The sequence below is a fragment of the Salminus brasiliensis genome, chromosome 20, assembly GCF_030463535.1.
Source record: "Salminus brasiliensis chromosome 20, fSalBra1.hap2, whole genome shotgun sequence".
NCBI classification, from domain to species: Eukaryota; Metazoa; Chordata; class Actinopteri; order Characiformes; family Bryconidae; genus Salminus; species Salminus brasiliensis.
This window is the reverse complement of record NC_132897.1, coordinates 26,755,337-26,767,442: the sequence shown is the minus strand read 5'-3', so window position 1 is coordinate 26,767,442 and position 12,106 is coordinate 26,755,337. Positions and strand designations below refer to the sequence as shown.

General features: G+C 42.3%; 1 pseudogene; it reads right to left on the bottom strand.

Moving 5' to 3' along the window:
- LOC140542394 (uncharacterized) overlaps nucleotides 1-11,514 on the bottom strand; it is a 158,478-nt pseudogene extending 146,964 nt beyond the window's left edge.
- Between the last annotated feature and the right edge of the window lie 592 nt (nucleotides 11,515-12,106).

Here is a 12,106-nt window from a genome sequence, read left to right as displayed (position 1 = left end):
GTTACTCACATCTGTCACTAGAAAGTGTTTCAGCAGGTGCTTGAAGAAGCTTTCCTCACCTCTTCTGGAATTGAGACAGTCAGAGATTTAATAAAGAAAACACATCCAGTTCAGCAGACGGAAACACGTTGTTACTAGGAGAGGGTCAACAGAGGATGGTCAGACTGGTTGGAGCTGACAGAAAGGCTACAGTGACTCAGAGAATCACTCTGTACAGCTGTGGAGAGCAGAACAGCGTCTGCTCCTCTGAGCTTAGTGGCTGAATGTGTATGAAGACCTCCTGACTTTTCTGGTCAGAGTACGTCATCACCACTATCTAGTTTACATTAATGTAGTCCTCATCAGAGAACTCTGAGATGGATGATGAAGACTATTATGAGAACTCAGAGGATTCAATCTCCTCATGGGCAGTCGTGTGTGTGTGTTTGGCATCTACAGGATGATCATATCAGAACACACAAATGAAAAACTGGTTTACGACACAATTTTAGCCACAAAATGTCAATGTTATGTGAACTACAAAGTGGGCAGGAACCTGAAAGATGGGAAAATAAGTCAATTTCCAATATTATAACCAGTACTGACTCAAATGACTATGATGTTCTACACAGTTTACATAAACATTCACCTGCTGCTGATTTTCCAACGCTGGTTTTTCCACATCAGCATCTACATTGATGTAGTCATCATCAGAGTCACCGAATCTTCTTTCTCTGGAAGAACTGTTTCTCCACTTTCATCATTATCATCTTCATCCTCCATCTTCTTCCTCAAACAGGTGATCCTGATCCTGTGTTTTCCCCCTACAGAATAACTGAGTCACAATACAGTTAAAACTTAACTCTGCCACATCTCTCAGTCCTAGCTTCACTTTTCAGAGGAGGGTCTGGTCTTCTCCCACAAAGCAAAAGCCACCAGAATTCCACCCTTCTCTAATTCCAGAGTTCTTTAATTCTCTTACACCTGGTTCAATACAACCCCAACTCCTCCCAGTACAACCCAAACTCCTCCCAGGGCAACCAGAATTCCTTCCAGTACAACCAGAACTCTTCCCAGTACAACTAAAAGTCTTGCGAGTACAAACAAAATCACCACCAGTACAAGCGTAACTCCTCCCAGTACCACCTTAACTCCTCTCAGTACATCCAAAGTCCCTCCCAGTAGAACCAAATCCCCTCCCTTTACTGGGAAATAAGTGAATTAGCAGATTCCATCCCACTAAGCAATCAGATTCCAGTCTGACGAACCAGAGAGGCATTAGACTACTAAGTGTAACAGGATGCACCAGATTAGAGTCCTCTCTTTGTTGAAGAGCGATTTCTGCTTTTTCATAATCATCCTCCTCCTCCCCCTCAGTCTCCTCATTTCCCGCCGGGGCTCTGGCACCTGAAGAATTGTGTGGATAGATAAATTAATAAATAAATAAATACATCTTTTTAGTGGTTAACCATCTTTTACAGCAGCACATTTCTCTACACTTTAAACAAGGGGGTTCTTAAAGGCCTCTTTATAAAACCATGACACATCAAAGAACTACTGAATTTTACATGGTTCCTTGCCTGGTTAAATAATTTTTTTTTTAATATCAGTACATTTTTACCAAAAGGCATTCTACACAGTACCTAGGTACACTATGTAACTAGGTACAAAAGTATTGGGACACCTGCTCATGCTCATTGTTTCTTCTAAATATAGAGATCCACAACAACTCAACAAAGTAGTCTGCAAGAAGAATGTTTCTTTTTGGGATTTCTTATAGATTTTATAAAATGTCTTCAAAATATAATGGATGATGCTTCATCCATTAGTTTTGGGATGAGTTGGGGAGTTTGGGATGAGGTGGGGTGGAAATCCTCACATCCATGTTCGTTCTGCAGAGAAGAAAATAAGATACTTTTTAATACCCTTGATTTCAGAAGAAATGAATGAGCAGGTGTCCACAAACATTTGGACATGTGTATCTACTCTCTGTTTACCTTCTGTGAGTTTCAGTGTACCTCAGTAAACTGTCCTCTGAACAGAAAGTACTCACAGTGTCTACGATACGTCTTCTCAGCTTTCTGCAGTTTTTGCTTATTTCTCCCTTTGAGGAAAACAATGATCGGCACTGATACGAGTAACAGTCCTGCTGCTGCTGCTGAAAAACTGATGATGGGAACCAAAACTGTCAGAACATTTACACTTCAGGAGAACTAGTCCAGAAAAACGATGAGCTCATCTTATTACTGTAACTTTCACAGTGACGGCCAAGAGTTCCGTGTTGGAGAATCTAAAAGAGTGTGAAGACACAGTTACTTCCTAAACACAACTGTAGTTTCCCTGGTGGACATAATCAGCCTCAGGGAAGGAGAAGGTGGTTGAGTGGTTAACAGCTGACTGAGTTTTGGTGATGCTGGATTCACCACTGAACTCCAGGTGGAAGGAGCCTCCTGGATACTGCGGTTGAACGGAGCAGATGATGGAGCTGTAGCTCCTGGTCACTTCAGGCCCTTCAAGCCACCAGTGAAACACCGGTGAAGCACTGAAGGAGATGTTGGGCTGCAGCAAATTCACTGGAAAAGAAGAGGAACTGGTATCAGTAGCTGTAAACTGGTACAACATTCACACAGGCCACATTGTGATTGCAGCAGCTCACCCACAGTGGCTGTTCACACATACAGCAGTTCTCCGTTGGGAAGGCAGCTACTGTTTGTGAGCTGATGACAGCCAGACAGATACCAATCAGTTAAGTTGCTCTACTAAAAATAGATAATGGACTGAATTCAGCATCTTTAAGGTGCACCTATTTCTGACACAGATGTGCAAACAGCACGCAGCTTGTCTAGTGCTTGTAGAAAAGTACTGCCATTAGAATAGGACACTTTTTATGGAGCAGATAGTAAACATGAACCTGCTTGCGCCATGCCTGATGTCAGGCGTGGGTTAGAGGGGTATAAAACCACCCAGCATTGAGCTGAATTATGGTGGTGCTCCATCTAATAGTTTTAGATGGGATGAGTTGGGGAGTTGGGGATGAGGTGGTGGGGTGGTGATCATCCAACATCCTGACCTCACTAACGCTCTTGTCACTGAATGCAATAAAATCCTCACAGCAATGCTCCTCCAAACTCTAGTAGAAAGCCTTCTTCCCTGAACAGTAGAGACAGTTACTCCAACAAAAGCAGGATAAATACTTTTTTTATATCCTTCATTTTGAAGAAACAATGAATGAGCAGGTGTCCAAATACTTTTGTCCATATAGTGTAAATCACAGAATTCTTGATTTAGCGCTAATTAGTAAAATATAATATTCTCTTTAATTTTCATTGGTTCTTATAACTTCTTATAGTCCATACCTGTTCTCTAAACAGAGCAGCACATGCTAAGCACAAAACTGGCCGGGTGTGAATCTGGTAGTGGCACACTTTTTTTATGAACGTTTTTAGACAGCCAGTAGCAATCCGTGCTGCTCACATATGATTACAGAATGCTGCTACTACTACTGCAGTCAGATGAGCTTATTATAAAGTCATTCTCTGTTCTCTTACCCACAGTGATGCTGATGGAGTTGCTCCTGTCTGATTTGTATAAGATGTTACAGTGGTCACAGCTGTACTGGACTGCTTCCCCAGGTGAGACGAGTTTGAGGTGTTTAGGGTGAGCTTTGGGCTCTCCAGGGCGTCTGTTGAAGGAATGTGATTAGTCTCTGATCATTAATGGTGCCAGTTAGTTTTTGTTATTAAGAAACCTCTGACTTCTGACTTATAAAGACTACATGCACAGTAAAGTTCCCAGTGTTAAATCAGCACTTAAGTAATCAATACAGTTCAGCTCACCCTTCTAACACTATGCAGTGTAATAGTACAGTCTAATAACAGAAGTTAATGGAAGATCTGTTTGTCTTATTGACCAGAATGCTTCTTGGTCTGCTAGCTTGCATGACATCCAGGTAATCCAAGTACATCCTGGATACATGTGGTTTTTTAATCATGCTTAATATACCAGCTACAGTGTGTGCAAACCTGGTGAAGACAGGAAACGTTTGACCTGTCATTGCCAACAAAGGTTATGTTACAAAGTTTTGAGTTGAACTTTTGTTATTGACCAAATACTTATTTTCCACCAAAATTTACAAATAAATTCTTTACAAATCCTACAATGTCATTTCCTGGATTATAGTTGAAGTGTACCTATGATGAAAATTACAGACCTCTCTCCTCTTTCTTAAATGATTATTAAATACAACAAATGAAAATCTAAATAAATTAACCTCAAAAAAGAATGACGTTCACCTGTTAATGTTATTATCATGGCGTGTACGGCCAGACCTGAAGGGATGAACACTCGCAGAGATGGAAATCAAAGCATGGTACTTTATTAACCAAATACAAAACAAAGAGATATGAACAGCAAAGTGCAGCAACATGGGCAAAACCATGAACAGAACCAAAACACCACAAATCAGATGGCGAACAAAACAAACCCGGGACTGGGAGGAGCAGGGAGAGTGAAACGAGGGGAGAACTAAAGGGGAGATAAACACAAAGCCACAAGCCTCGCTTGGGCAGAGAGGGGAGATACAAAACTAAGGACAGAGCTGAACTCTGTGTACAAACGAAGGTAGCTGGGGAACTAGCCGCTAGATCAGCGAGCAAGGCCGACCTAACCTGAACCTGCAGAGTACTAAAACGTAGGTCGCCTTGGAACCTGAGCAGGAAGCGAATGTAACACGCTTGCCTCTCAAAACAGACTATGGTATCGTAAACACACAGGGGTAGCTGGAGAGCCAGCTGCCAGACTAGAAAGCAGGGCAGACCTAACCTGAACCTGCAGAGTACTGCCTAAAATGTAGGTCGCCTTGGAACCTGAGCAGGAAGCGAATGTACCTCGCTTGCCTCCGAGTCAGACGGAGAATCTCTCCTAAACATGGACCGCAAAACTAGAGCTGAGCTGAACACGCCAGTAACGCGTGATGAATCCCAGAGCGTCACAGGGATTCCAGTCGAGTCAATTCACGGCAAAGGGAACTACACTCCTTTCTCCTTACTCCCAGTCCCAGGTGAAACACATGAACAATGAATCAACACAAATAAACAGACACGATCAGGAAGTCCCTATTTGGGCCTGTGGGCAGCGGCCCGGGGGAGGGCACGATAACGAGGGCTTGACAGTTATAGCTTTATGGTAACAGTAGGGGGCATTGGCATCTTTCAGAACCAATATTCTGCAGACAACGGTAAACAATTATTTAATACTTAAATATACTTTTGTAATTTGTAATTACACTGATTATTCTTATGTATTTGATTATTTAATATATTTTTAATTATAACAATTTTATTTTTGAACATCCAGTGAACAGTTTAAACTCACCGGGCATATCGAGAGTCTCTACACCCAACTGAATGATGCGTGGAAGAATCGCCATCTAGCGATCATTATATGTCAGTAACAGCTTCCTTGTATAAAGACTCGCTTCCCGGCGCTTCTCGTGACATTCAGGGTGACATGGTAAATATTTGTTGTCGTTCCTTGTGTAACATTTCCTATATTTAATTTAACATAAAACACGACTCATATGAGGGGTTAGGTTGGGTGGTGTGAGCAGTTTAACTGAACCCTACGCCACTGTTTCCTTCAAATATTTCTTTAACTAGAAGCTGAGTGAATATTTACTGCTGGAAGGTCTAATTTACACTGGAGAGTGATATCATTTTCCTGTATGCTTTAAAAATGAAATTCTTTAGAAATTTGGATTCAGTTTTTATTACACACTGTGCTGTAATGGCTCCCGCGAGCTTAAGACTCTCCACAGGGGGCGCCATTAGCGCAGCGATGTACTTGAAGTACTTGAGCAGCTTTGGTATAGAGATGCTCACTGAGAAGCTTTTCAGAGTATTAACACAGTTCAGTGCTGTTGAAGCATTTGACTCCTGACTCCATGCTGCCACCTAGCGTCTAGTTTAATCTCCTACAATGACTGTTTCTGTCGTTTAATACAACTACACCTTTCATACAACGCAAATGTCAATTTGATATTTTCAAAATTAAATTAATATACCACTGAACTGATATAATTCTCATTCTTATTAACCACCGAAAAAAATAATAAAATGAACTTTATTTGACCTAAAAATGTCTCTCTCTTCTTTCTTTTTTACACACTTTCACACATTCTGGAAAGTAGGCGTCAGAGGGACTGAGACAAAAGTATTAAGTTATTCAGACAAAATCTAAGATAAAAGTCTTTATTAATGGATCAGTGTATAAATGTAGCCGGTCCTCTTTACATCCGGGATACCCGTCCACGACTCTGCGTTGTGTCCAGCTGCACAGAGAAACAGGCTGGACTCCGTCTGCTGGTTCAGCCTGGTTCTTCTCTTCGACCGTGCTCCAGCCCGTCTAAATGAAATGAAGAGATGCAGTTCACTAAAGAGAAGCAGCCTCTGTCTCCTCAGTCATGCTGCAGCACAGACTAGCTGAGCTACAGGCTAAGCTTAATACACTGCATTCAACCCATATTCACTTCCTAATCAATGCTGAACGAATCTGTGTGTGTCTGTTGTGAGTGTTGGACCCTCATCTGTTTAGAAGCATACTGTCCTAATTGCTGCTGCTCCAACATTGCATTTAAACCACTCCCATTTGTTCAAAGGTGAAATTTCCAGTAGTGAAATATCTTCAATTAAGCAAAAGGTTACTATTAAATTTCCTAATTGAATTCAAAGGTGATTTACATTTGTTCAGAGAGAGGAAGAAGGGAACTGAACAGTGATCAGTTAAAGGAGATGCTGAAATTTCACAACTTTAAATACTTTTCGTCATATCATCTATCTATCTTCTACACAGAGCTCTTTCTCACCTGGAGAAGCCCGGCAGCACTGTGAGGATCACCTTCTTCGATTTCTCCAGTGCTTTTAACACCATACAGCCAGAGCTTCTAAAGGACAAGTTGGGACATTGTGGAGTGGACAGTCACCTGTCAAACTGGATACTGGACTACCTCACCAACCGACCACAGTATGTGAGGGCACGGGACTGTGTCTCTGACTTGGTGGTCAGCAGCACAGGAGCCCCTCAAGGAACGGTCTTGGCACCGTTCCTCTTCACCCTGTACACTGCTGACTTCATGTACAGCTCACCGACCTGTCACCTCCAGAAGTTCTCTGATGACTCAGCGATCGTCGGCCTCATATCCAATAAGGAGGACAGCGAGTACAGAGAACTTATTCAGGACTTTGTGGACTGGTGTCTGCAGAACCATCTGCAGAATAACGCTGGAAAGACCTAAGAACTGGTGGTGGATTTCCGCAGGTGCAGACACCCCCCTCCATCAGTGAACATCCAGGGTATGAACATCGAGAGTGTGGACTCTTATAAATACCTGGGTGTTCATCTGAACAACAAACTGGACTGGTCAGTCAACACTGCTGCACTCTACAAGAAAGGCCAGAGCAGACTCTACCTGCTGAGGAGATTGAGGTCCTTTGGAGTGCAGGGAGCGCTCCTGAGGACGTTCTTCGACACAGTGGTGGCATCTGCCATCTTCTATGGAGTGGTCTGCTGGGGCAGTAGCATCTCGACGGCAGATAAGAAGAGACTGGACAAACTCATAAAGAGGGCCGACTCTGTCCTGGGGTGCTTCTTAGACCCAGTGCAGGTGGTGGGAGACAGGAGGATGACAACCAAGCTGGCATCCATGCTGGAGAACAGCTCCCATACCATGCATGAGACTCTGGCATCACTGGGCAGCTCCTTTAGCGACAGGCTGCTTCACCCCAAGTGTGTGAAGGAGCGGTATCGCAGGTCCTTCCTTCCTGCTGCCGTCAGACTGCACAACCAGCACTGCTCCCAGCGGACCACATACACACACACTTAACTACACACACATGTTCATGTTCAGGGGATACTATGTGCAATACCCCCCCCCCCCCCATGTGCAATTAAGAGTCTTTTGCTGTAAATAATATTGTTTATTGCTTTTTAATTCTTATTTATATTGTGTATATAGTGTAAATTATTTATCTAAATTTTTGTAACTGAGTGTCTTGCTATCCCTTTCTGCTGTCACACTGTGAATTTCCCCACTGCGGGACTAATAAAGGACTATCTTATCTTATTGTGAGAGATTAACCAGTAGTGTAGCCTTGAACACTAAGCATTATTATAAGCATTAAACCAGGTGTACTGTCTGGAATTGGGGTTTCTTGTCCTCCAACAGTTTGTCAGATTAGTATTGGAGACTAAGTTATTGAAAATATAATCAAAAAGATGCTGCTGCCCTCTAGAGGGAAGATGGTCAACTGAGTCGTCTGGAACTACAATAAAGTCTTCTCCTACAACCACCTGATCTGTCCAGTATTTTACCTCCCATTACTTTATCTTCTTACAAAGGTCTGCTTAAAATAGCCTAAACCTCAGCTGAATCTAAAACTGACACTAAGCCTAACTTTAAATCAACTCTAAACCTCAGCTGAACCTAAAACTGACACTAAGCCTAACTTTAAATCAACTCTAAACCTCAGCTGAACCTAAAACTGACACTAAGCCTAACTTTAAATCAAGCCTAACCTGCACTGAACCTAAAACTGATGTCAAGCCTAACTTTAAATCCAGCCTAAACCTCAGCTGAACCTAAAACTGATGTCAGGCCTAACTTTTAATCAAGCCTAACCTGAGCTGAACCTAAAACTGACACTAAGCCATGGTGGACATTTTTTAAATAAGCAGAAATCACTATAAATGCTCCAAAGTAATATATTTATTGAAAAGCTTTCGGCCGGGGAGAAGCTCCTGGCAAATACTCCGAGATCTCTGAAGGTTGACCAAGTTACAAAAGGTCATATATATCTTCCCAAAGGGGTGTTGTCACTTTCCACTGATTCACAGAAGACAAAGAAGTTATTGAAGCGCATTGGTTACACCTAACTGTGATATGAATAAACATAAGGGCGTTAACATACGTGCATAATTAATGAAGAGGAAGGAAGCTCAAATATGTTTTTTAGAAGCCCCTCACACCTGGAGATACCCAAACGAGTTGGTATGCAACTTCGAGGTCACTTGAACAATAACTCACTGTGGCCAGCATAGAGAAAACAGATAAGGTCTACACTTGGGATCGGAGGAGTAGCTAGTTTGTTCCACTCCGGCTGAAGGGGAGTAACTGATTTGTGGTCTCCTTCATATGGAGCAGTAAAAGTCCACCCGAAAGTTTTGATTAAGTGCGTAAGTCTAGTAGTATGTTAGCCTGGATATAATTTACTAAGAGAATGATGATGAAATGAAATACATATGGTATATGTGAGAGATAATAATCATCTGACTATGTACTACTATGATCTCAAAACCACATTTCCTCCCTTTAAACATAAAATGTCAAACAAAGATTCTAACTGTTCAGAATTAGTTGATCTGAATTTAGATCTATGTCCACGATTCCAATGACCTCTACATGTCATAAAATCTAATACAATTGTTCATAAAGATAGGAGAGCACGAAGTATAAGTAAGAACAAGTGTAACACAAAGGTCAAAGTCCTGTCTGTTTCCCTAAAGAAAATTTTAACACACTAGACGGAAAACAGTGGAAACAACAACAAACTTGTCGACAAGCATCTGCTTCTGGGCCACTACTCCGGGCCAGCGTTGGTTTCCATGGCATGGAAACAACCGTCTTCTGCCTAGTGGAGTTTTGCACTACATAGGAGACGTTGGGCATAACAGTGAGAGGTTACTAGCACGTCATCTGATCACCTGGATCTTCAGTTTTAGACACAAAGCTGTCTGGAACAGTCTCTCTCTTGCAATGTGAGCAGTGGATCCATGAGCCTTCCTTCGATAGGCTTTCACTACCACCCCGTCACCGACTTTCACAGAGTGTAGAGGACCCTCAGCACTCACTGGCAACACTTCTTTCACCTGTGAATGAATAGACTGAAGAGTTTTGCACAGTGCACTCATATAATCAATCATGTGATCATCGACCTGCTGTAGAGAGCATTCAACTGGCCTGTAAAGAGAAAGGTTAGGAAAACCACAGAATACTTCCATTGGGCTCAGTCCTGTTTGGCGGTTTGAATTATTTGATGGTCTGGTTTAGACGTTCCCATGCACCAGCCGACTGCGGATGATAAGCGCAATGTGTTTTCAAATCAATTTTCAAAGCACCAGAAAGATGTTGGATCAGTTTGTTCTAAAAGTGCTTGCCATTGTCTGATGAAATTTTTACTGGAACTCCAAAGGAAGTACTCTAGTAATTACTTCCCTAAGCAAGCATTTTGCTACTGCGAGTGGGTCTTGTTTTCTACATGGAAAGCACTCTGGACATTTGCTGAACATGTCAATGATTATCAGACAATACCAGTAATTTTGGCATGGCAATGAAGTCAATCATAATGTGTTCAATTGGAAAATTTGGAGTAGGATATGCCGATTGAGCTGTCGTGTCATTTTCCCTATGTTATGTTCATACAAATGACTCAGGATTTGCAAAACTTTTCTGCAAATGTTGAAAAACCTGGCGCCAACCAGTGTTTGTTCGCTGTTGCTACCATCGGCCCTTTTGATACATGGTCCAATCCGTGTATCAATTTCGCCAAAAAGGGAAAGCAAAAACTTGGAAGTGCCATTTTTGAAGCAGCACTTCAGATTCACAACACAATCCTGATTGTGCATCATTCTCGACACAATACATCATATTCATTTATGTAACAATTTCTTCTGCTAATTAAAGATTATTCCTGCCTGAAAGACCAGAAAACAACATTCAAACATTTTTAACCACTGAAGTCCTATAATTGTTTTCCTCTGTTGCCCGCCAAGTGACAGCATTCCACCACTAGATTACAGTGTATCCTTTTTGATGTGATTTTTTTCAACAAGTGGAATTAAGAAATAGCTACAAATATTGATCCCAAAATGTCCAGGAAAAGAAAAATTGATGCAGATGGAAGACAGTTTCAAGAGAGATGGGAAGGCGAATACATGTTTGTGCTTCAAGGAGAAAAAAACGGTATGTCTTTTGTGTTATGAGGCGGTGGCAGTTGTCAAGGAGTACAATTTACGTCTGCACTTTGATCCCAAACACGGAGCTAAGTATGCCAAAGTTAGCCTTCAAGAAAAGCAACAAATTGTACAAGAATTAAAAGGCAAACTGCGATCGCAGCAGAATATGTTCACAAGAGCTACGGCCCAAAACAACGCAGCTGTGAAAGCTGGCTTTATCGTAGCTGAAGAAATCGCTCGCGCATCTAAGTCTTTTTCATTTGCATTTTTGAAGCAGTGTATGCTGAAGGTCTGTGAGCAGCTGTGTCCCGACCAGAGAATTAGGAAACTTGCAGGAAACCTGGCAACACAGCTGGCCGCAGAGACGCGCAAGTACATCACCTTTTCATTAGCGCTTGATGAAAGCACAGACAGCACGGATACAGCGCAGCTATCCATTTTCATTAGAGGCGTGAAGTCGGACCTCTCTGTCACTGAAGAGCTGTTGGATATAGCTGCCATGCATGGGACCACAACAGTACGGGACATTTTTGATGCGGTGGAGAAGTCCTTAAGTAAAAATGCATTGCCCTGGCAAAAATTGGTTGGATTAACCATAGACGCCGCACCTGCAATGTGTGGAGGAAAATCAGGCTTGGTTGGACTAATGAAAGAGAAAAGAGAGTCAAGTCAGATTTATTTGTATTGCGCTTTTTACAACTGTTGTCGTCACAAAGCAGCTTTACATAAATAGTGATTAATAAAAGAGAGACAAAGAAGAAATAACGAATCAAAGACCCCCAATGAGCAAGCCAACGGCGACAGTGGCAAGGAAAAACTCCCTCAGAGCTGGAGGAAAAAACCTTGGGAGGAACCAAGACTCACAAGGGGGACCCATCCTCCTCTGGCCAGAACTATTTAAACATTAATAATAAAATTTCCAAACCAGATACAACAGATAGTTAAAAATGTTTTTAACATGGTCGCTAAACAGGTAGCAGTGGTAGGCGTGTGAGCTGCTGGTCTGCTATGGGTGGTGGTGGGTCGGGGGCCTGCTGGTTGGACCGGTAGGTGGCAGCTGGTTTGACGAGGGTAGAGGGGACCTTAACGGGCAATCTTCCAGCAGGTCGGGCCGGGTGGC